Source organism: Pteronotus mesoamericanus, unplaced genomic scaffold, assembly GCF_021234165.1.
Source record: "Pteronotus mesoamericanus isolate MK-2021 breed Mesoamerican mustached bat unplaced genomic scaffold, CSHL_Meso_final scaffold_21, whole genome shotgun sequence".
NCBI lineage: Eukaryota > Metazoa > Chordata > Mammalia > Chiroptera > Mormoopidae > Pteronotus > Pteronotus mesoamericanus.
Genome location: NW_026555310.1, coordinates 28,329,310 through 28,352,679, shown reverse-complemented (window position 1 = coordinate 28,352,679; position 23,370 = coordinate 28,329,310).

Sequence of the window (23,370 nt, the reverse complement as noted above, 5' to 3'; positions counted from 1 at the left end):
TTGCCTTAGATGCCTTGCTTGGCCCAGGCAGCACATCGCCCCGTGCTGAGGCCCTGCGTGGGGCAGACTGCGAAGGAAAGAAACAGGGAAGGCAAAGGGATACCCCAGGGAGGTGGTAGAAGCCACAGGTTTCCTATATGACTTCAGTGACATGACTCTGCTATGTGTGGGTAAGTCACACTGGGTGTTTAAGCTCTCTGCCCTTTTCCCTTTCCTTACTGTCAGAGGAGGCAGACAATGTCTGTTCAAGTCGATGTTTGTCACGTCTTCTGGTCTTTTTCCAGAGCTCCCCATTAGGGGAAGGAACCCTTGTCAACCCTAAAAGACAAACCAACGACCAACCCACTCATTATCCACCCTCAGTGTCTTCCCACTGCCCTTTAGAGAAAGGAAAGACAAAGCCATGCATGGCCCACAAGGCTCTGTATGGCCCTATTAGTCTCTCCAGCAACTCTTCCCCTTGTCCTCCCTCCCCTACTGGCCTTTTTTCAGTCTGGAGCTTCTCCCTGCCACAGGGCCTTTGTACATGCTGCCTTCTCTACTTGCTCTCCCCTTCTGATCTCTTAACCTATGCAAGCTGGCCTCTTCGCCAACATGCCAGCCCGCCCTGGTACTGCAGTGGCCGCTCTTTCTGTGCACTCAGTCTGCGGTATCTACTGAAGGGTCCGTTGCTCGGGCGTAAGCTTCCTGACTGAGAGGGGCTGTCGGTGTATTTTGAGCCAGGCTATGGAAGACAGCTGAGGACTGCTTTAGGCTCCTGCAGGTGAACTCAAATGTCTTTCCACACGTCCTGGCCCCAAAAGGGCCTACTCCTGATCGTCCACCCTTCACCTTCCCATTGTGCAAGCCATGGGGTCAATCCCTTCAGAACAGCCCAACTCTTAGCGCAAAGGGTCACAGCCAGGCCTCGCAAGCGATCACCAGCCAAATGGCTCTGAGTTCATTCCACCCACTGGCTGCTGCGGTTCACTTCTTTGTGTGATGCTTTGCCTGGGGTGCCCTGCGTACCCTTTTAGGAGCTGTTGCTCTGTGTGGGTATATTGGGGTTTCTGTCCTTTTCCAGAGCTGGGATCAAAATCCTAGGGGTATGCTCTCCTTCTATTGTCTCTGTCACAATGCCTGACCGCTACCTTCCCGAGTCACAGACACAGCTAACTCAAAGGGCAGCCCTGCTTGGAAGATGCCCAGAGCTTTAACCTGCTCCACTGGTATTTTTGTCTTCTCAAAGGTGGCTTGCCGCACTGACCCCCGGTCCCACTGTGTCTCTCTTACCAGGAGGCATGAAGGACAGAGCCACTGTGCCATATGGGGAATAAAAATCCTTCAAACCCCTGAAATCCCTGCAAACACTCACATTTCCTTTATATCCTCAAGGGCTGGATAGGCTTGCATGTTACCAATCACAGCTTCTGGGCCAACACATGTCTTATCTGACCAAGTGACTCCCAAAACCTTTACTGCTTTGAACTTTCTGTGGGGTCATCTCCCATTTTCTCCATCGCAGATGTTCCGGCAGAGCCTGTAGAGTGTCCTGCAGCAGAGGCAAGTCTTCACCTGCAGTATTATATTGGTAAGTCAATGGCTGTTCACTGATGTGGGGAAGGAGAACCATCCCATGACACGTTGTGAGGCTGCCTGTGAGAAGCCCTTAAAAGGTTCATTACTGTCCTTCCCACATGAAGGCAAATGGATCTTATTAGAAATCTGTCAGTCTTTCTGTGAATCTTTTGGAAGGTGAAGCACTGTGATAGGAATGCTTTTGCAAAACACAAAAACAAACAAACAAAAACACCCCAAACCCACCTCAGAGTTAAACAATATCTGTAAATGATAACAGGCTTAACAACAGTCATAGTTAAAGATTGGGTGAGGAAGAGCCCACATACGCACACAAAATGTAGCACTTGACTTGGTTATCTATTCCCATCTTAGGCAGCTTGACTACACAAAATTCTTTATGCAAGTTCCCTTTTCCATGGAACTTCTGCAACTTTCTCAGCTTTCTGCAGCTTTCATATATGTTTCAGCTTTTGTCCTATCTTTTCCTTTCTTATTTTGAAACAAACATTATTTTAGGACAAAATTAGTTTCTTTTACAAAAAATTGCACCTGTTTTTTTTCATACCTTCTTTTACTGATAACACACATCCTACTTTCCATGTACAGGGTGGGGCAAAAGTAGGTTTACTGTTTTTGGTATGGAAAACAATACAATAATTAATGAATAATATAAGAATAAATTATGTTTCTCATACTCAACTGTAAATCTACTTTTGCTCCAACCAATACACTCCTATTTTTTTTTTTTTTTTTAGTTTGTATCCTTATTATTTTCTCGTAGTTTTGTAAAAAACCTTAGCTCTTTTCCAAATCAAGTTTGGCAAGTAAACAGTTTACTGTTCACTTTTTGCATATTTAAAAGTTCTCTCTTGTTCTTTTCCTTTAGTCTCTGTGGCCAATGTTTTCCTTAGCTCCTGGGTGTTTACATTTCAAAGATAAGATTTAAAACTTTAAGAGATGGAGAGAAAGAATTTCCTCCTAGGTGTCTTGGGATAATTGCTGTTTAAAATTTTCCTTTGTTCTGGGATCTGAATGCGCGGGGCACTTAGTCTGTTTCACTGTCAATCACCATAACACCCTCCCCTCCACTCTCCTCACTTTCCCATGGATTCCACCTCTTTGCATCCCAAACAGGCTCTGTCGTAGGCAGTTCACCTTAATCCACAGCAGCTTGTGTGGATTCAGCTTTATTATCCTGTCTTCCCACCTTGTCTCCCAGCCCCCCCACACCCTTCTCTAACCTCAGCTCTTCTTCCAACTCTCTAACTCTAGCTTTAGCCTCTCGCTGGGCATTTGGGACCGGCTGATCTGTCTCCTCAGCAGAGGCCAGTCCACCGCGCAGGCATTCACCTCCCTCCCCTGCCTCAGTGCCTTGTGGGCAGCTCCTCAAACCAGCACGTTAAATCTGCGGGCATGATCAGGCAGTCCCCCACTCAGGCAACAGTCCATACACGCCTAACGCACTGCGCATTTCTCCCCACGTAGACACAATGGCCAGCTCCGGAATTCGCCCAGGGATGCCTTTCTCCCAAGGCCCATTTCTTTGGTCTCCTGGCGATTCTTCAACTCTTAGGTCACAACCTTCTTGAGAGCGTCTCAAGTGTAATCTGAAACTCACCGCTATACCTAGAGGGCAGGGAGAGACAGAAGAAAGAGAGAGATCACGCCAGATTGGCAGTTGGCAGGTTTAATAAACCAGGGAGCTGATATTCTAGAGGTCTTGGGCTGGGGCAGGTTTAGTAGTTTCCCCCACCTGCCTGCCAAATTCTAAAAGTTTATACGGAGGCCCTACCTGGATTCAGTCATGTACTCGGGGGACATTATTTGGGGTCAGCAACCACGCAGTCCAGAGGGTCTCAACATCCCATTTCTATTTCAGTGCTTTATCCTTGGGGCAGCTTCTGGGAGCAGGGAAGGCAAGCAGAATGCACATTCCAAGCACAGGGAGGGGCCGGGGTGCCTCCAGTTGCCCAGGTCCAGCTTGTGGGTCAAACTGGCTGTCACGTCTTCTTGTTGACCTTCCCCAACAGCTTCTCTTCCAAGTTCTGGTATATCGTGTGTTTTCTTTCTTGCTCTTGCCACACTGATGGTCAGTGGTGTGGTTCTGTGAGCACAATGGTTCTCTGCCCTGGCTGTGTGCCCAGAATGTACAGTCTCTTGGAGACCATGCAGGCCCAGTGACTGCCTTCGTGTGGCCCTCCCTGTGTGGCTCTGCATGCTCCATGCCTGCAGTGGCCTCTGCAGCCGGCACAGGTGTGCGTACCTGCCCACCAGCCCCAGCTCAGTGGCACCCTGAAGAGCTGTTTCCTGCTTGTCTCGTGCTTGCAAACCAGCTCTAGCTTTGGCAACCCAGTCAACTTCTCCACCATCCAGAAGGCTGCTCCCCCTTCGGGGTGGGGCCTCCCCTCCCAGTTTGCCTTTCCTTGGGTATTTTCCCACAGCTGGGGAGTATCCTTTAGAGTTCTCTTTACATCTTATAGTTATGCTTTCTCATAGCTTCATAATTCTTTACGTGAAACTTACCCTGTTTAAATTACTGTGTGGACCTTCTCTTTTTTAAAATATATTATTTATTGATTTTTGAGAGAGAGAAAAAGAGAAACATTGATTTGTTGTTCCCCCTATTTACACATTCATTGGTTGATTCTTGTATGTGCTCTGACCGGAGATCGAAATGACAGGCTTGGCATATTGGGATGATGCTCTAAGCAGCTGAGCTGCCTGGCCAGAGCCTGTGTGGACCTTTTGATTGGACCCAGACTGATATAGGTACGCTCATTCTTTGACAGGAAGCTAAAATACAGAGCCTTCTTTTTTACTAGAGAAGTTCTCTGGCTCCAGACATCGTTTGATCTCTGGATTGGAATTCCTGTCATCCATGAATTGAAAATATGCAGTTACGATCTTGAAGGCATCTACGCACCTGGCCCTCATTCTGCTCCAGTTGCTGGACAGTTATCTCAGCTATATTGTCTTCATGTGCTTGTCTTCCCTTTCAAAGGTTATTCACATATTTATGTAATGATTGGAAAGCAAACTGTGTGGAGTTAAGAGTCTTTCCTCTAGCCAATTAAGTCAAGCTGCACTTTTTCTTTCTGGAAAATATCATCTCCAAATTCGTGGTACAAGTAATACTAAACAAGGTGTTGAGTGATAAAGAGTGGTTTCAACCAGAAGTAATTATATCACCTATATCGCAGGGTGGTTATGGGAAGGAAATGAAGTTGTCTAGGTAAAATGCTCAGCCTAGTTCTAGCACTTTGAACTTGCTCATTTGTTTTGAGTCCTCCTATTCATTCATTCATTCATTCATTCATTCATTCATTCATTCATTCATTCAGCTCATTCTTAGTAAGCAGCTACCATGTCCCAGGTGCTATTATCAGCATGGGAGTATGAAGATGAACAAGGTTCATTTCCTGTCCTCAAAGTGTGGCCAGCCCAGTCTCCTGTTTACTATACACTAAAATATAAGGAATAATCTTCCTCTTCATTCTCTCCTAAAGGCATGGGCTTTCAAGTAAGTGAAATATAATTAATAATTTAGTCATAAAATGTGCAACATGGAGATGAATTCATATGTCTACAGGGACTTTTCTGCTGTGTTCATTTGAGATGAACTTTGACAACCCCAAGTAATTGTTGGGCAATATTCTTTTTCTGTAATTAACTATACATATATTTAGCCACATGTGATATATGTTATATATAGAATGTTACCATACAGTAGGCTATGTGATAAACATTACAAACAGTACTTAATTTAATCCTTACAAGTATCTTCTAAAATAAGCATTGTTATCCCTATTTTGTAGATGAATGAAGGTGATGCTCAGAGTGTTTGAGAAATTTTCCTTAAGTCACTCAAAAATCAAGTCACTGGACTTAGCTATATGATTCCCCTCTTAGGGCCTCTGACACAGCGGCAGACAGGTGGTGGCTGAGGCTGGAGTTATTCAACATCCAAGATGGTTTCTCTATCACATAGCTGGTGCATGGCCTTGGGTGGCTGGGACTGCTGAGGCTTGGCTGGGCATCTCTCTATTTCCATGAAGCTTTCCATGTGGCTACTTTGGCTTCTCCAGAACATGAGGCACTTCTTACATAGTGTCTGATTTTCCCCTGAGTGAGCATTCCAAGAGATTTGGGTGGAAGCTGCCAGGCTTTTATGACCTACAGCCGGAAGTTACTCAGTATTACACCTCCCCTAGTCTGCTGTGAGTCACAGGCCAGCAGAGATTCAGTGGGTGAGGGAACTACATCAGGGCCTGAATGTTGGGAGGCATCATTCATTGGGGGCCATCTTTGGAGACTAACTGACATTGAGGGGAGAGGGCTGTCTGGAGAGGGAAAGCTCAGAGGAGGTGCTATATACAGGGAACTCTCAGAGGAAGAGTAGGAGTTAACCAAGTGCAGAAAGAGTGCAGAAGAGAAAGGATGAGAGAGGAAATTGTCTTTGCAGCAGAAGGAACCTCCCTGCACAAAGACTTGGAGATAAGAAAAATAGGGGTTGGGCCTGGCTGAGTGGCTCAGTTGACTGGAGTGTTGTCCCATACACCAAAAGGTTGTGGGTTCTATCCCAGGTCAGGACGCATACCTAGGCTTTGGTTTTGATCCCCAGTCTGGGTATGTATGGGAGGCGACTGAAAGATGTTTCTCTCTCACATTAATGTTTTTCTCTTTCTCTTTCTCCCTCTCCCTTCCTCTCACTCCAAAATCCATAAACATATCCTTGGGTGAGGATTTAAAAAAGAAGAAGAAGAGGGGTTGAAGGGATGAGGAGTGTAGTGTATTCAGGTTCTACCATTTACTTGCCTGGTAACTTTGGATAATTATTTAACCTTTCTGCATCTTGGTTTCCTCATATGTGAAATAGGGGAAATAATAACTACTAAATAAGCAGTTATTATCTAGTAGCATTGTGAAGATTAGATTAGTGAATGCATGAAGAATTCTTTTGGAATAGTATCTAGTACGTAAAAAACAATGTGTTGGTTATTGTCAGTATGGTACAGGGAAATATGGGTAGTGAAATGGCTGTAGCATAGGACCCTGGATGGGGAAGGGTAAGATATGGGTCTGAAACAGTAAGCAGGGGCCAGAGCATGACTTTGTAAGTTTTACAAAGGTGTTTGAACATGATCCTAGAGTAAAGGAAGACATGTTGCTGATTTTATGGAGGAGGATGTTGACCAGGTTTGGGATTTTAGGAGGCTTTCTGTATTAAAGGTCTCCAGAGTGGGGAACACTTGGCGGAGGAGAGTAACTAGACACCGAGATGAGTTAGAAGCTGTTGTGGGCCAGGCGAGGGACGCAGAGGCCTGGCTTCAGGTCGTGGTAATGTGAATGGAGAGGCGGAACTGCCGAAGGTCACGGTACTGGTTAGTGACAGAGCAGGGACTGGAGCTGTTGACTAATTACACAGAGATTTCCTGCCAGGAAATTAACCTTTTTTACTCGTTTATTTAGGCACATTTAATATGTGCTATTTGATGGAGACAGATAAGTAACTATAAGTTACTGGGCAGCTATGGTTCAGCTGGGAGGCACGGTCTCCCTTTCCATTGCTTGCGTTTTCAATTGCTAATGATCAGTACGCTCCCATAAATCACTGCACCCAAGGGAAACAGCACAGTGAGCGATCTTCGGTGAAGGAGAGCATATTCCCCACCCCGGCTCTACTGGAAGGGTCACACCCCATCTGTCATAGCTGCCTCATCTATTCTTCTTTGGGTCACACTGTGAGTGTTTATTTGCTTTTTCTGGCTATTTGAAACACTTCCAAGATCTGACTGGCTATTCTGTTGGAGCGTCTTTTGCCTTTCAAGCTGTGTTTCTCAAAGACTCCCTGTGGACACAGGTTGGTCATGGAGCCCACAGTTCTTAGAAGGTCTGGGAGTAGCTGAGAACAGGTGACTCCAGGCTGCTACCTGGGGGCGTAGGCTCTTGAGAAGAGACATCTGAGGCAAGAAGTTGGCTGCTAGGACTGTGGACAAAGAATGAACCTGGTGGTGTTCTCATCCACTGAATTAGGAGACCCTGAAGGTCTAAGGTTACATTCTAAATGAACCTGACAGGATCCACTCTAATCTTTTCTTCTCCATCAGCACCCCTTGCTTGTTCCTGACTTTATATGGGGCCACGGAGTCCAGTGTTGACAGAGTCCTACCTGTTCTTCAAGGCACAGTTCAGGCCACACATTTGTGGGAGCCATTCTTCATTATTCCAGCCCTGTGGGTCTCCCCACTATCACCCCCCAACTTCTGAAGAACCACAGAGGAAGAGTAGGCACCATGTAACTCAGCACTTACTTGCCTGTGGTATATATTGTTCTCTCAGCTGGATGTACTCTTAGCATCTTCTTTTCTGGAAGTCCCCTGAGTGCCGAGTCCTCCTTTGTCCCCACAACACTTGTCAGAGTTTTCGGGCAACCCCTGTTGATTGCCACACATGGAAGTGTGGAAGACATGTTGTCCCTAATTCACAGTTTGGAAAGCTGAGGAGGAAAGGGTTAAGTCACCTGCCCAAGGGTGTGAAGGTTGGCATTTATCGAGGAGCTCACCAGGAATAGTCCCCAGTTAAACAACCCCCCAGTTTCACATGCATTTGTGGTTAAATCTTTCCCACAAGCCTAAGAGGTTGGTCCTATTAGCCATATTTTACTGCTGAGAAAACTGAAGCTTACAGTTTTTAAATAACTCCACGACATTTACGTGCCAAACCCAGCCAGGACTGAAACCCAGACAGTTTTACTCATAACCGCTTCTCGTTTGTAGCACTTCCTACATTGTAGCACCTGTTTACCCACCTATGTCCTCTGCTTGGGCTATTACCTTCCCGAAGGGCAGGGGCCATGCTTTTGTTCTTATTTTCATCTTGGACACCCTGGGGACTAGCACAGAACCCGATGCCTAGTTGATATTCAATAAGTGATTGTTAACTAAGTGTTAAATGAATAAAAAGTCAACAATAAAGCTTGCTTTAGTTCCGGGCAGCACCACCTCCCTGAAAGCCTCGGCTGGTGTGACCCATCTGAGAGTGAAATGCCATAGGAGCCTCGGCCCCCCTCAGGGCGATATCAGACACCTTGTATAAAGAGAAATCTTACTTCTGGGCTTCTTTGAAAGCCCCTTGGGAGGAGGCTGGAACTGAGGTTAGCAAGCTGCTCCACCGGGGAGGGCAGGGAGCCTTCAGACCTGCTGGTCTGGGCCTCCCTTCTGGCATTCCTCTGTGCATAGAGATTTGGTTTCAGTCCACAGAAACCCTTGAGAGAGTGACTATCAACCTCACCCTACTGGTGGTGATGAAAAGCCCAGTCTCTGGCCAGGGAGTTGGGGTTGGCCCTGGCTCTCCCCTGGCCAGGTGTGTGGCCCTGAGGCAGTTATTTAACCTTATGAAGCCTCAGTTTCCTCCCTGTAAAGTGGAGATACAAATAATGCCCACCTAATGGGGTTGTTTTGAAGATTACATGGGAAAACGTGTGGGGGGCCTCCTCCTAGCGGACAGTGGATGGCAGCCATGGTTACTGGCCATGTAAAGGCTGGCGACAGAGAGCCCAGAAATCTAATTCCATTATGATACAGTGTCATCTGAGTGATTGGAACATAAAAATCACACAGGTTCTTTCCATACCTTGAACAAGTTCTCAGGAGTCTTGCATTGTAGGGGAAAATAAATGACTAAAGAAGCACTTATACTAGCTGTATACTTTGAAAAATCATACATAATTTTTGACACTGAGAGTAAACAATTGTTTATATTAAAAAAAGTAAAGGTTGGAGACAGAAACATGAAAGAGTAGCAATAATAACAGAATTGGACTCTGCAGGGTGCTTTGCCAATCACTCTTCACGTACCATGCGTCAGGCCTCTGTGTTCCCTCCTCAAAGCGCCTTCCCAGGGCAACACTGTCAAGCAGTGGGAATGTATTTTCCATGCGCATCCATTTTTCCCCTCTGGCTTTCTAGTGTTGTGTCTCCTCTGTTCCTGCCTGTGGGTCAGGCTCCTACAGGTAGATCGGCTGGAGAGGGCAAAGGAAATAGCCAAGGAAGGTGGGATCTCAGGTAAAGTCCCTCAGAGGACTATCTCCATGGGGCCTTCCTGGAGGTGGGGAGTGAGAATAAGGAGACCTGACTCCACTGCTGAGACAAGGAAGTTGGAGCTTTCATCTTCCTGCATCGCTCAGTGGTCAGCTAGGGGATGAGCACACATCAGTTCCCAGACAGTGCTGGCTCTTCCCAGGTGCAGACAAGGTGGGCTCCCAGGTGGAAAAGACTTAGCAACTACTAGGAGATGAGAACTGGATCATAATTTATACATAAAATATGAATCATAGAACCCAAATGACCAGATTAATATACGAGCATTCCATGGCGTATTTGAATTTCAAAATAAGACTCTTAATAATGCTCATGGTCCACCCTCAGGATGACAGGAGATTTGGGGGTTAGATGGGCCTTCCTGACATAGCTCATGTCAAACATTGGCTTCCACTTTGCCTGATATGGGAGTGGACATTATCTTGTTTTATAATATGCCTGAGCCCAGGAACTCCTACTCATAAAGTGCCCTGCCCTGAGCTGGGGTGTTTGCAACACAAATGATCTTTCTCACTCTGGAGAAAGGGGCACATCCCTTAATGTTTTTACTATGCATTGTTGCCATCACAGAGTTGCAGACTGTGAAGTTAGTGCTTTGCAACTTATAGGTGTTGGGTTAGTATTTGTTGAGTAAATGGGTTCAGGAAATGAAAGGTAACCCTCTAGAGGACAGCATACCTTAAGTGTCTTTTTTCTTTTCTTTTTTTCCAAATATAAATATAAGTTTATTTAGAAAGCCAGAGATAGAAGAAGTGAGCCAGCTGGGCTGCATGGGCTCAGGAAATAAGTTACAGAGGAAAAAGAAGGGCCCTTGGAACTTAGGAGAAAAAAAGCAAGGATCTACATGCCTGGGGGGGGGGGCGGGCAGAGAGGGAAGGGCTAGGGTGTGCTAGAAAGCGGGCGGGGGGGTGGGGGAGAGAGAGAGTGCCACCCTAAGTGTCTTCTTTGTTATATCTGGTCTAAACTTAATCTTCAGTTTATCCATCACTCCCACAGTGAAATCTTTCCTGCTTCTTTATCTCTCCAGGAGAACTTGTCCTCTTTCTTCTGAATTTCATTTATTTACTTTTTTGACTTAACTCACTGTATTGTAATTATGTGCTTATATGTCTGTTTCTCCTATTAGACAGTGAGGGTCTTAACAAGAGGACCTACTTTACTTATGTCCTTAACTCTAGAGCCTGGTTCCAGGTAGGATAATAAATGTTGATTGAATGCACAAATAAATGAACCAGATGGCTAAGCCAGATGTCTGTTGTTTGAAATTACAATATGAATATATGTGGCAGTAGTCCCTCTTATTCATCATGTTGCCTTCTGCGGTTTCAATTCTCTGCAGTCAATGGCAGTCTGAGAATATTAAATGAAAAATTCCAGAAATAAAGAATTCATAAGTTTTATATTATGCACCGTTTTGAGTAATGTGATAAAGACTGGCACTGTTCCCCTCTATCCCGCCCTGATTGGTTAATCCCTTTTTCCAGTGTATTTGCTACCCACCCCATCTTTCTTAGTCTTATAGTAACCATCTCTGTTATCAGATTGACTGTGTAGGTATTGCGGTGCTTGTGTTCAAGTAACCCTTATTTTACTTACTAATGGCCACGAAAGACAAGACTGGTAATGCTGGCAATTCAGATATGCCAAAGAGAAGCCATAAAGTGCTTAAGTGAAAAGTTATGTATGTATAGGAAAATGATATTATATTAATTATATATAATATAATGTAATATTATATTATAATTATATTATTATATTATATTATATTACAGGGGTGTCCAACCCTTTGGCATCTCTGCACCACATGGGAAGAAGAGTTGCCTTGGGCCATACATTAAATACATTGTGACACATAATCACAAGCAAAAAAATCTCATAACATTTTAAGTAAATTAACGATTTTGTTTTGGGCTGCATTCACAGCCATCCTGGGCTGCATGTAACCTGTGGGCTGCAGGTTGGACACCCCTGTTGGTGGTTGGTGCTATCTGAGGTTTCAGGCATCCACTGGGGGTCTTGGAATGTATCCTCCACGGATAAGGGGAGAGTACTCTGTGTGTGTGTATATTTCATATTGTTTATCTTGAAGACGGACTCGTTTCACTCAAGGCAAATCTAGCCATGGACACCAAATAGTTGATTTAAAAAGAGTTAACATTAAGGGAACTCTAAATGCACAGGGCTAAATAAGAAGTTGGTCAGTTCCTGGGCCTTCTAACTTAGTCAAGTGCCTTAGGTAGAAAAGCTTGGACAACCAGTCCTTGTGTTTGAGTCCTGATTGATGCTTCATGGCCAGAGGAGAGTGAAGGTGGGTAAAGGGTCCTTCTGTTCCACATGGTCACAGCATGCCTCCATGACAGATGGTAATAGGACGGGACTTTTATTTTTGTGTGTGTTTATGTATTATTTCTGTTTTTGTGTTCATTTCTTTTATAAGGTATCTTAACATCGGGGGCTTATTTTATAACTTAAATCTGTAAAGCTGATTTTTCAACCTCTAGTGAGTTAAAGAACCTTGAAAATCTCAGAAAGATATGAAACGTCTCCCTTGAAAATGTAGAGTCATTCATTTGAAAATGTAGAGTCATTCATTCCAAACTTTCTGTAGTGTTGCGAGTTCAGGAGCCTCCTTTGAATAGAGATTGTTGTGTTGCAAGGCTAGTTCAATGATCTCACACAGTAGGTGCTTTATATATACCGTTGAGTTGAATCCAACTGAGTGAAACAATGGGAACAGTCTTGTAAAAGAGGGACAAGTGAATGAACACCTGATAACATGATTCAAGGTCTTATAGGAAGACCCCTCCAGTCTTCCAAAAGGTCAAACCCTGCATTTCCTTCCTTACCTGGCTTACTAATACTTGTTTGTTTGTTGTACAAGACAGACTCACGCTTTGGCCTAGGTCTGGTTTCCATTAAAAGACCCCAGGGTTAACCCATTTAACTTTATCTGTCTTTCATTTATTGCCATTAATGTGTTTATCAGCTTCTTCCTGGGAGGGGAAAATGATTGCGAAAATGGATAGACAGTGTGTAATGCAGTGCCTGGAATAAGAAGGTGCCCAGCAGATGTTAGCTTAAAACAGAAAAAGACAAAAGAGATTAGAAGTAGGAAAGTAATCAGCAGATAGAGGAAATAGGGGAAAGGGTATGGAGTCAGTGGAGTGGGGAAGCAGGCAGGAGGAGACCCAAGAGTAAGAGCATCCCTTCCCAGATCACTTTAGACTAGAGTGGCCTTGACTGCTAGAAGTGGCCCTAAAGACTACAGGTGAGCTGGAACCCAAGAAACCAGGTAAAGTTCCCAACTGATGCCAAATAAAGATACAGCCATTTGATAGTTCTGTTATGCATCTTAGGATGTATAGAAATACAATAATAACACTGAAGAGGAATCATGGAAAATAAGCTGTGAATGGAGACATTTGCTAAGAGATGCCAGCCTGGCTGCAGAGAAGTATTTGTCAGCTCTTCTCACTTGGAATTAGGGAGGAGCTGCAGACCCTGCCAAACCTAAATGTCTAAAAAGCAGACTGCTTCAGGCTGCAGGGCAGCACCAGCTGCCAATGAGCTCAGCGGGGTGAGGCTGGCAGGGAGGCCGTGCAGGGTCTCCCAGGAAACACTGCAGAGAGCACAGCCTCTGGTGTCTCTGCAAAGTCAGCCACAGGCCCGGCCAAGGTGCCCAGAGCAGGATGGCCTGACTCCAGAGCTGGGGACTGGGTCGTGGAACTGCCGAGCCACATTCTGAAAGCTGGACACGGGGCAGGTCACTCAGCTCTCTGGGCTTCAGTTCCTCGGCTGTGAGATGAGGGTGACATTTGCTCTGAAGAGTTTCTGTGAATATAAAAAATGAGACAAGAAAGTTGTGGAAACTGTAGAAACTCTGAGTGTCAGTTGTAATTGTGGAAAAGAACTAAACTGGTTGGATTAGTCTGCTCAGGCTGCCATAACAAAATACATAGGCTGGGGAGCGGGGGGCTTAGACAGCAGAAATTTATTTTCTCACACTTCTGGAGGCTCAAAGTCTGAGATCCAGGTGTTGGCAAGGTAGTTTCGTGCTGAGCCCTGTCCTTTTTTTTTTTTGGTTGGCGGGGAGCAAGAAAGAGTCAACGCTCTGGCATCTCTTCTTATAAGGGCACTAATCCCATCACGTGGGCCCCGCTCCTGTGACCTCATCTAACTCTGTTTCCCAAAGACCCCTCCTGCCAACATTACATTTGAGAGTTAGGTCTTCAACATGTACATTTTGAGGGGACCCAAACATCCAGTCCATAAAACCGGTTAAAAAGAAGCCATTGCTTCTTATGCATATTCCATCATGTGTTTTAGTGAGAGGAAAAAACCCCCCAAAAACTGTGGTGATAAACAAGTAGGCCTTAAATAAAATGCCAGAATAGGGAAATGCTTATCCCTAGGTGGACCCGGTGTTTCTCAGCCAGGCCTTTATTGGTCTATAACTGCTATACCCTTTGTGTCACTTGTAGAGGCATCCTTTCAAAATCGAGAGCCAGGGAAGACCCAGTCTGCACTGACAAGTACAATGTGATGGGATATGTCAGTAGGTTAATACTGGTTTCCACCTTGTATCCCTCCGTGGGTACCTTTGAGAATGTAATAAAGCTATGATGATTTTCTCAAGGAAAATGCATGTTTCTGACAATGGAGCAGGGTTCTCAACTTGAAATCCACCTTTGGATCCCTGCGGGGGTGTGTGTGTGTGTGTGTGTGTGTGTGTGTGTGTGGCCCATGAACCTCAGGTTATGGGCCTGTGCACTGTAGAAGATGGGGAACATTGGTGATCCTTCAGAATGGCAAGGAAGTTTCTTCCAGTTTTTGTGGGCTGGGGGAAAAAGGCAGGATTGAAAAAAGGTGCATGCTATGCAAGAGTTTGCTGTCTAAGTTGTTATCCTTAAATAAGTCATGAAGTGGGAATGAGGGTAATATGGCAGCGGGATACCCGCAATGTGAGTCTGGAAACCTGGGTTCTAGTTTTGACTCTCCAGTTAAGGGGAATTGGGACAAAAGACGTGACCCTCGGCCTCTCTGAACTTCAGTCCACTCATAGGTCAAGCTTATTCCCACCTAGAGCTGCTGTTTCTTTCTTTTTTTTTTTAATCTTTTATTTATTTTTTTATCTCTTCTAAGCTGCTGTTTCTTGATGCTGTATAATGGGCCACTCTGTGCTAAGTGTCCCCCTCATCCCCAAATATTATTATGTGATTGGTCAATATTGCAAAGCATATATATGTCTATTTTCTTTTTCTTCCTCTCTGACACATGCGTGCGCGCGCACACACACACGGAGTAATATTAGTATTTTGTGGGAAGAGAGTCATACTTCTTTATAATGGGAAAATAAAATCTCCATAGGTCCCAATCCAGAAGTTCTTTCTCAGGGGATCTAGGACAAGCCTTGGTTATGGGAAACCAGTAGTCACACCAGGAAATATCTGGGACCTTCATCTTTAGTAAGATGAAAGCGGCTTAGTCTTCTCGCACACTCTTAAAATGGTCTCCTTTTCTCAATACTCACCTTTGTCAGTGCCTATTTACACTGTTCCCTTCCAAGTTCACACCCATCAGTTTCTTGAAAAGATGTTTCAAGCAGTCGTGGTTTGGGGTAGCACAAGGGAAATAAGGAAATGACCGGCAGGCGAGCGGCCAGCCCAATAGCACCCTTGTTCTGCTCCGTACCTGCTGCAGGCCAGGGCGGTTTAGGAGCTGTGCGGCTGTGTGTCCCTGCTGGCGGGACCCTGGGGTGTGTCCTGGGTGCCAGCCCACTCTCTCCACAGGAGTTTCATCCTGGTTGGGTCTGTGTTGTCATTGGAATTAGAAAGTTAATCAGTCTCTTTTGTCGACTGATGCCACTGGCCCATCTCTGGGACGAGGTCAGAACCAGACTCGGATGTGGGCTGAGACTGAAAGCAGCCTGGGGCCGCCTGCATTCCGCCCGCTGTGGGACCCGCTGTGGGACACGAGTGCTTTGGCCTGCTGGCGCACTGAGTCAATTGAGCAGGCAAAGGACCGGCAACACAAAGTGAGAATCTGCTGATTGCCAGCCCAAGAGACGAGGTGAAGGACAGTTCGATGCAAAAGTGATTTACTGATTTGAGTGAAGCCCTTTAATTGATTCAGTTTCATCTGAAACACTACACATACTTAGTACACACATATTACAGGTGTTTTGTATAATTTTATTGAGAGAAGGTGTGAATAGGTCTCCTTAGGTTTTTTACATAAAAATGTGAAGCTGGCACAAAGTAGACCTCCAATCAGTATTTGGTTCCCTCAGATGCTTCATTCTTCTCCTGATAACTTAAGAAATCATGACTAAGCCTGTATGAAAGAATATATACATATATGCGCGCGCATATACAGGGGTGGGCAAATGTAGGCTTACAATTGGGCATGTGGAAAATAATAACTAATAAATGGTAATACAAGAATAAACTCTGTGTTTCGCATACTCACAACTGTAAACCTTCTTCTGCCCATCCCTGCATATTTAAAAACCTCAGGCCGGTTTGTATTGGGAAGCTGAATATTTCCCCAGTACTCAGAGGATAATTAAATATATTTACTGATCTTATTATCTTAGTAGAAATATATTTCGGGGGTTCCACTGTCTCGTCAAGTAAATTTCAGACAAGGCAGTTTTCTTCTATGGGTCTCAGGCAAGGCTACCTCTCTAAGGATGTTGGGAGATCTGGGCATTTGGGGAGTTGGTTTATTTGAAAATATTTTACTTTACTTTAAAAGTGACGGTCTTCTCTTCCTAAGTTGGGGTGTTTCAACCACTGGGAGTAGAAATGTTTTGTTTTGTTTTTGAGACTTTTTATAAGAGTTTATTTGAGTCAAACTAATGATGTGTTAGGCAGCAAAATCTCATATACTTCCAGTAGAAATGTTCTCATTCCTTTCATTTTATTTGCTTAGAGATAAATGTGGATGGAAGGCAGAAGAAGGATTTCCTGCCTGTGCTGGGTATCTAAATGAATTATCACTGTGAACAATTGTGAAAAAAACAAAACAAAACAAACAAAACCTATGACTTTAAACTTGTAGAGGATGGCATCATCATAGGTGATAAAAAACAAGATGGAAAAAGCCACGATTGATGCTCCTCTGATATTTCCCCCCTTTGGCTAAATGATGACTGATTTATTCCAAACCACCCTAGGGATTGATAAGCTTCATATTCATTTCTGTCTTAAAAGCTATTGTGTCACCACACTCTTGCTTCACCATGAAATTATTTCATTCCATCCAACTCAGCCATGTTGGTGCACGTTGACTTGACCATGAAATAATTTCCAATTTGACAATTCTTTTGAGAAACAGCGAGAAAGCATTTCTATAACTCTGTTGGGGAAAATTGGTACTTAAAACATTTTATGGAATCATTTCAGTTTTCGAATTTCATCCCACAACTGGTCCCATTAGCCTTTAAAATGTCTCAGAAATTTCAATGTTTAGGTCTTTATATTTTTGGAACTGCCTCTTGCACTTTGTGTGTGGCATCAAAACCATTTGGTAGCCAACACTGTTTTGTTTTAAAGAAGAATGTAGTTCTAAGGTCCCCAGTTCTTTCTTGATAACACACATAAGAAAAGAATCCCCCCCCCCCCAATTATATTCAAAGCCTCAAGCTTTGGAGTCCTCTTTAACTCCTTTTCTCTCATAGTCCACATTTAATTCATTAAGTTCTGGGGGCTTTGTCTTTGGAAAGGATTTAGAATCAGCTCGTTTCCTGCTCCAGTCTACCTTTTCTAGCCTGGCCTCCCGCTGGCCCCCAGCTTCCCGACTTGCCCAGCCCTGCCTCCAGCCCTCATGGGCATTCTCAACATGGGGAGCCTGATCCACTGTAAAGTGTAAGTAGGGCCCTGGCTGGTGTGGCTCAGTGGGTTGGGCATCCTTTCACAGACTGAAAGGTCTCCGGTTTGATTCCTGGTCAAGGCACATACGTGGGTTGCAGGTTCAATCCCGGGAGGTAACGGATTGGTATTTCTCTCTCTCTCCCTCCCATCCTCTCTCTCTAAAAATCAATAAACATATCCTAGGGTGAGAATAAAAAATACATATTAAAATATATTATAAACCATCTTTATAGATTTATAATTTACTTATAATAAAATACACCCATTTTTAAGGGAACACTTTTTGAGCCTTGACAGATGAATCAGCTGTGTCACAATCACTGCATGAAGATAAAGAATATTTCCGTCACCTCAGAAAGTTCCCGCGTGCGCCTTTGCAGGGAATCATCAGTCCCTACCCTTGGCTCTGCACAACCGCTGACCTGCTTTCTCTCAGTATAGACAAAGTCTGCCTGTTCTAGAATTTTGTATAACTGGGAGCATATAGTACATAGTCTTTTATTCTGTTGCTCAACATGTTCGTGAGCTTTATCCACGTTTTAATGCATATTAATGGCTCATTCCTTTTTATTGCTGAGTGAAATTAGTAGGCCTTTCTTTTAAATTAAATCCATCCAGCCCTTTAAGTGTTTAGTTCAAATGAAGTTTTTCCTTTTGGTTGAGCAACATATGAAAAGCATGTGAGCATTTGGGTAACCAGAAGTGACAAAGATAAGATACTGAAAGGCGATTGTGCTGGCTTCACCGTTTACAGGTACACACTCTAGGAGCTGCCTTCCTGCATTCAGTGCCAAACCCAAGAGTGAGGGAGTGCCAGACGTCATCCTGTTTGGTGCTCATGACAACACTGTGAATTAAATGTTATGAATTCCCTTTTTTTCAGATGAAGAAATAAACTCTGGGGTTGTTAGTAGGATTCAGGCCGGGTCTTCCTAACTTCAGGTTTAATTTGCTCAAGTTCATTCCACTACAAATTGTCCTGGCCACTAACTCCCTGAGCTAGGCTGAGCACAACCAGATTTGGGGCGGGGGGGGGGGGTGGTGCTTGGAGAGGGAGAGAGAGAGAAAGAGAAAGAGAAAGAGAGAGAGGTCAGGACAGATCCACTGGGCTCCAGCTGCATTGGGTTTCACATCACGGAACCAGTCTGGGCACTTAATGGGACTCTAACCCAGCCTTGGGGTTACTGGTAGCACCTCTCTGGTTTCAGCTCAGAGACTTGGACTCATAACTTTCCTCTGAATTAAGACCCTGAGTATGCGCACAATCTTAAAGTCAATCCCAGAAAAGGTGGGGAAGACTGAGCTGTAAACATGACATTTTTCATGGCCTGATAACGAGACAGGCAGAGTTGGTGGCTGGCCAGAGCGCCGACCGCGGGCCCTGGTTCCCTACAGGCTGCATTCCGGAGCTTCAAGTGTCATCTCCTTCGCGCCATGCGTGTTTGCCCTTTGCATACTCCACCTCTCTCCCTTTGACTGGGTGGAGGTGGGAAGACGAAACCGAGGCCACTTCAAGATCAAGCCCTCGAGACTGCTGCTGTGCTAGGCAGGCTCTTTTTAGCATTTGACAAAACTCTGTGGCAGATGCAAAACTGCCTACATTTCAGAGGTGTATTAGTTTCCTAGGCTGCCCTAATAAAATATCATGAACTGGCCCTGACTGGTGTGGCACAGTTGGTTGGGTATTGTCCCCAAAAGCAAAGGGGTGCTGGTTCGATTCCCAGTCGGGGCCCATGCCTAGGCTGCAGGTTTGGTCCCCAGTCAGGGTGTATGTGAGACAAGTGATTGATATTTCTCTCCCTCTCTTTCTTCCTCCCCTCCCCTCTCACTTGCTCTAAGAAAGAAAGAAAGAAAGAAAGAAAGAAAGAAAAGAAAGAAAGAAAGAAAGAAAGAAAGAAAGAAGGAAAGAAAGAAAGAAAGAAGGAAAGAAAGAAAGAAAGAAAGAAGGAAAGAAAGAAAGTTAAAAAACCGAAACAATATATCACAAACTTGTAGGCTTAAAACAACAGAAGTTGATTCTTTCACAGTTCTGGAGGTCAGAACTGGTTCCTTCTAGAGCTCTAAAGGAGGGACTGTGCCATGCTGCTCCCTTAGCTTCTGGGGGTTGTCGTCAGTCCTTGGTGTTCCTTGGTTGGTGACAGTATAACTCCAATCTCTGTCTGCCTTTCCATGGCCTTCCTCTCTGTGTCTCTCTATCTCTTTGTATCCTCTTATAAGGACACTAGTCACTGGATTTAGGGCCACTGGAATGGCTATATGCTTCAACACCCTTCTGCTTCCAAGATGAGTCTGGGGCTCCACACTCATCTGCCCAGTGCCCACACTTGGTGCTCACACCCCGTGCCAGGGCAGGGCTGTTCCACACCTCTGTGACTTTGCAAATTCTGTCCTCTCTGACTAGATTGCCCTCCCCTTCCTTACCCCGCTTCCCTCTCCATCTAAGAAACTCTTACTCTTCCCTTAAGGCTCTTGTCCTTGATGAGGGCTACCCTGAATGCTGCAGGGAGTATTGACTGCGGCCTTTAGTGCCCAGGTGTGGTCCTTGTGTTCCTCTGGCCTAACATCTAATGCGATGCGTTGCTTCTCTTTCGTCATGGTCCGTCTCTCCACCAGACTGAGCTCCTTAAAAGCAGTTTTCTTTTGCATCCCCACACAGTTATACAGACGATCATCCACAGCTTCTAAATAAACATGGAAATTCCCTTCAGGGGATAGAGACTCAGTGGTATCTTTCTCATCCTTGTAGTATATACCCTACAATGCTTGGTGCACCGTTGACTCCCAGATCCTTTCTACATGGTTTAGCAATTGAGTGGAAAAGCCACTGTTAGCAGGAACCTGGTGGGACCTGTGAGCTGACACCAGCTGTTCCATTAGTGAAATGGCCTGAGGAAGTAAAACTCCCTTGCGCTTTTCTCCTAGTCTGGCTGTTTCTTAAATGAGATTTAATTGAGTTCAGGGAGGGGGTCAGAAGTCTTGTAGTCAAAAAGGGGGTCAGAAAGGGGGAGCCCCTGGCCTGAGGTTCTACAGCCCCAAATTCCAGGGTAAAGTTGGTAAAGGGGCCAGAACCACGACATTGGCAGATCTGTCCATGTTCCCGCAGTCAAGAATGGGGGCTGCTGTGGCCGCGTAGCTCACTTGTTTACAGTGTCGTCCGGATCCACCAAAGTGGTGGGTTTGATTCCCGGTCAGGGCACATGCACGAATCAACCAATGAATGCATAAATAAGTGGAACAACAAATCAAGGTTTCTCTCTCCCTAAAAGTCAATAAATAAAAAATTTTTTTTAAAAGTGGGGGCCATTTTGGTGTTGGTTGGTGGGATCTGTAAGAAAGGTGTCTCCAGGGACCTAGTTCTGAGACTCCCAGACCGAGACTGACCCAGACCCATGGTCCTGGAAAATGAACCCCTTGCTGGCCTTGCTGCTGAATGAAGGCTCCTGCAGCATCAGACCAGCCTCCCTTTTAGGAGAAAAAGGCACCCTTATTGTGAGGCTCTCTCTCTTCTCATCTCCTCATTTCCAATCATGTGAGCTTATCTTCTGTATCCCTCAACAATGCTACCTGTCACTTGAAGCCAGGTAACACTCAAAGGAGGATAACTAGAGTTGGAGTCATACCTGGGTTTCCAGACTCCTTTTATACTCTTTCTTCCATTGATTTCTGAGGGCCTCAACCTTGTTTTCCAGACAGTTTTAGCAAGATGGGAGACCCAGAAAATGAACTATTCCATCTACTGGCCCCCTCCCTGTCACCCTCCGGGACATCTCAAAGTTATTCAGCTCTCCCACCCTGCCAGCCTCCTCCCCACCTCTCAGACAGCCAGACCCCGTGCGGTTCTGGGACAGCAAAGGCAAGCAAGGTACCTAGGGCTCACAATGTGAGGAGGTGCTCGATCTCAGGGATCCATGTCTCCTTAAATGATGTGGTCCAGGTGCCTCATCCCAGTCTGGGCTTGGTGCTGGGCTGGTGTATTGATAAAGGGAGGAGAGGAGAAAAAGAAGTTGAAAGGAGGGCAGAAGGGACAGTGCTAAGACAAGGCAGGAAACCCAAAGTCAATGGCAAAGCTTAGAATAATGGGTGCAGGTGATGGAGGGCAGCACTTAAAATAAGTACCCCGACAAAGCTCTCGCATACACTGCCCTGGGCAGGCCAGACAGATATCACCCAGAGAACAAGGGGCATCAGGAAAAACAAAACACGGTCAGCCTTTCTCAAGAGGTTTCCTGGGTTTCTTGTCTTGGGGAAGGGTTGGAGGATAGGGAAAGAATCCCCCAAAGTCATGTTCCCTCTGCTTTTACTCCCTTCTCATCTTTTCCTTGATGCCACAAACCTCACTGTAGGCATGGTGGTTCTGATTCCTGCAGTGAGGAACTGGAAGGTCCCTTAGAGACCGCTGGTCCTTGAGCTGTTGTGTGGGAGCCAGTGGCCACACAGTGCTTTTGAGCATTTGCAGTGTGGCTAGGTAGGCTACCCTGGCAAGCGCTGTACGTATAACACACACTAGGCTTTCGAGGACAATTTGAAATGAGAGAATGGAAAATAGCTCATTAATATTTTTTAAAAGATTGATTGATTATATGCTGAAATAATCATATTTAGGATCTATTGGGTTAAATAAAATATATTTTTAAAATTAATTCCCCTGTCTCTTTTTTTCTTCTTTTCATGTGGCTGCTGGAAAATTTAACGTAATAATTGTGGCTTGCATTTGTGGGCTTAATGACCTATCTTTGGACACGTCTGGTCTACTGCAACTTCCTTCTGTAACAGAGGAGGAAACTGAGGTCCAGAGAGAAGACCTGATGTGGCAGATGGCACACACTAAAGCGCACTACCTTTTTCAGTCCCCACCAATTTCTCAGTTTCCCTTACACACACACACACACACACACACACACCCCTTAGAGGCCCCTCTGAAGGAGTGGGTGGGCTTACAGACCCGTGGATTGCAGGCCTCAAGGGAAGTGTTCCAAAACTCAAGATATTGTCTGTAGTTTCTTGGGAGTGAAATAAAAATCTAACAGAAGTGCAGGTATCTTCTCCAAAAAGTCACATTTTAAAACAAGTGCTGAGAAAGCTGGGGAGCCCCAGACCTTCCTGGGTTAATTCATATGCACAGTACACAGGCTGGCTTACCAGGTGTGCTAATGGGCACCTCAACAGCACAGAGCCCCCCTCCCCCAAGGCAGTGGGGTTGAGCCGCCCCTGAGCCCGGACACTGCGGGCAGCCACTTAAGGATTGTTTGACAAGTAAACAAAGACAAGTTTCAGTAGGATTGGCTTGATAATGGAAGAGGAGTGGGAAGCCAGAGGGAGGGGGAACCAGATACCAAAGGCAAAATTCCTTTATTTCATATTTTATCTGGTATCCCCGTTCTCAGCCTGCATTGTGAGGCTTGAGAGAGCTAGTTAGGAAAGTAGAGAGATAATGATCTCTCCTCCGGCCCGCGGGGCAGGACTAATGGGTCCCATCTGAGGACACTACTAACAAGTGGAGCCGTGCCAGCTAACTCTGGACCCCTGAGGAAGTTTTCCTGGGCCTCTCCCCCTCGCTTGGGCCGGTGAGCCCTGAGAGGGGGGCCGCCTCCTTCCCGCTGCTGGTCTCCGTTCTGCTCTGCTGGGGTGAGCGTCAGGGAGGCAGGAAAAGGCCACTTGGGGGCCAGCTCTCCGTGCTATTTACTTGAATAAACACGGTAAATAAATCTGTATCCCGCCCCCCACCCCGAAATTAAAAGAAGGGCTACCACCTGGCTAGCCTTTGCCCTTGGGGGACAGGAGTGCCAGGCGGAGAGCGGGGTGTGGCTCCGACTCGGAGGTGACAGCTTTCAGGACTG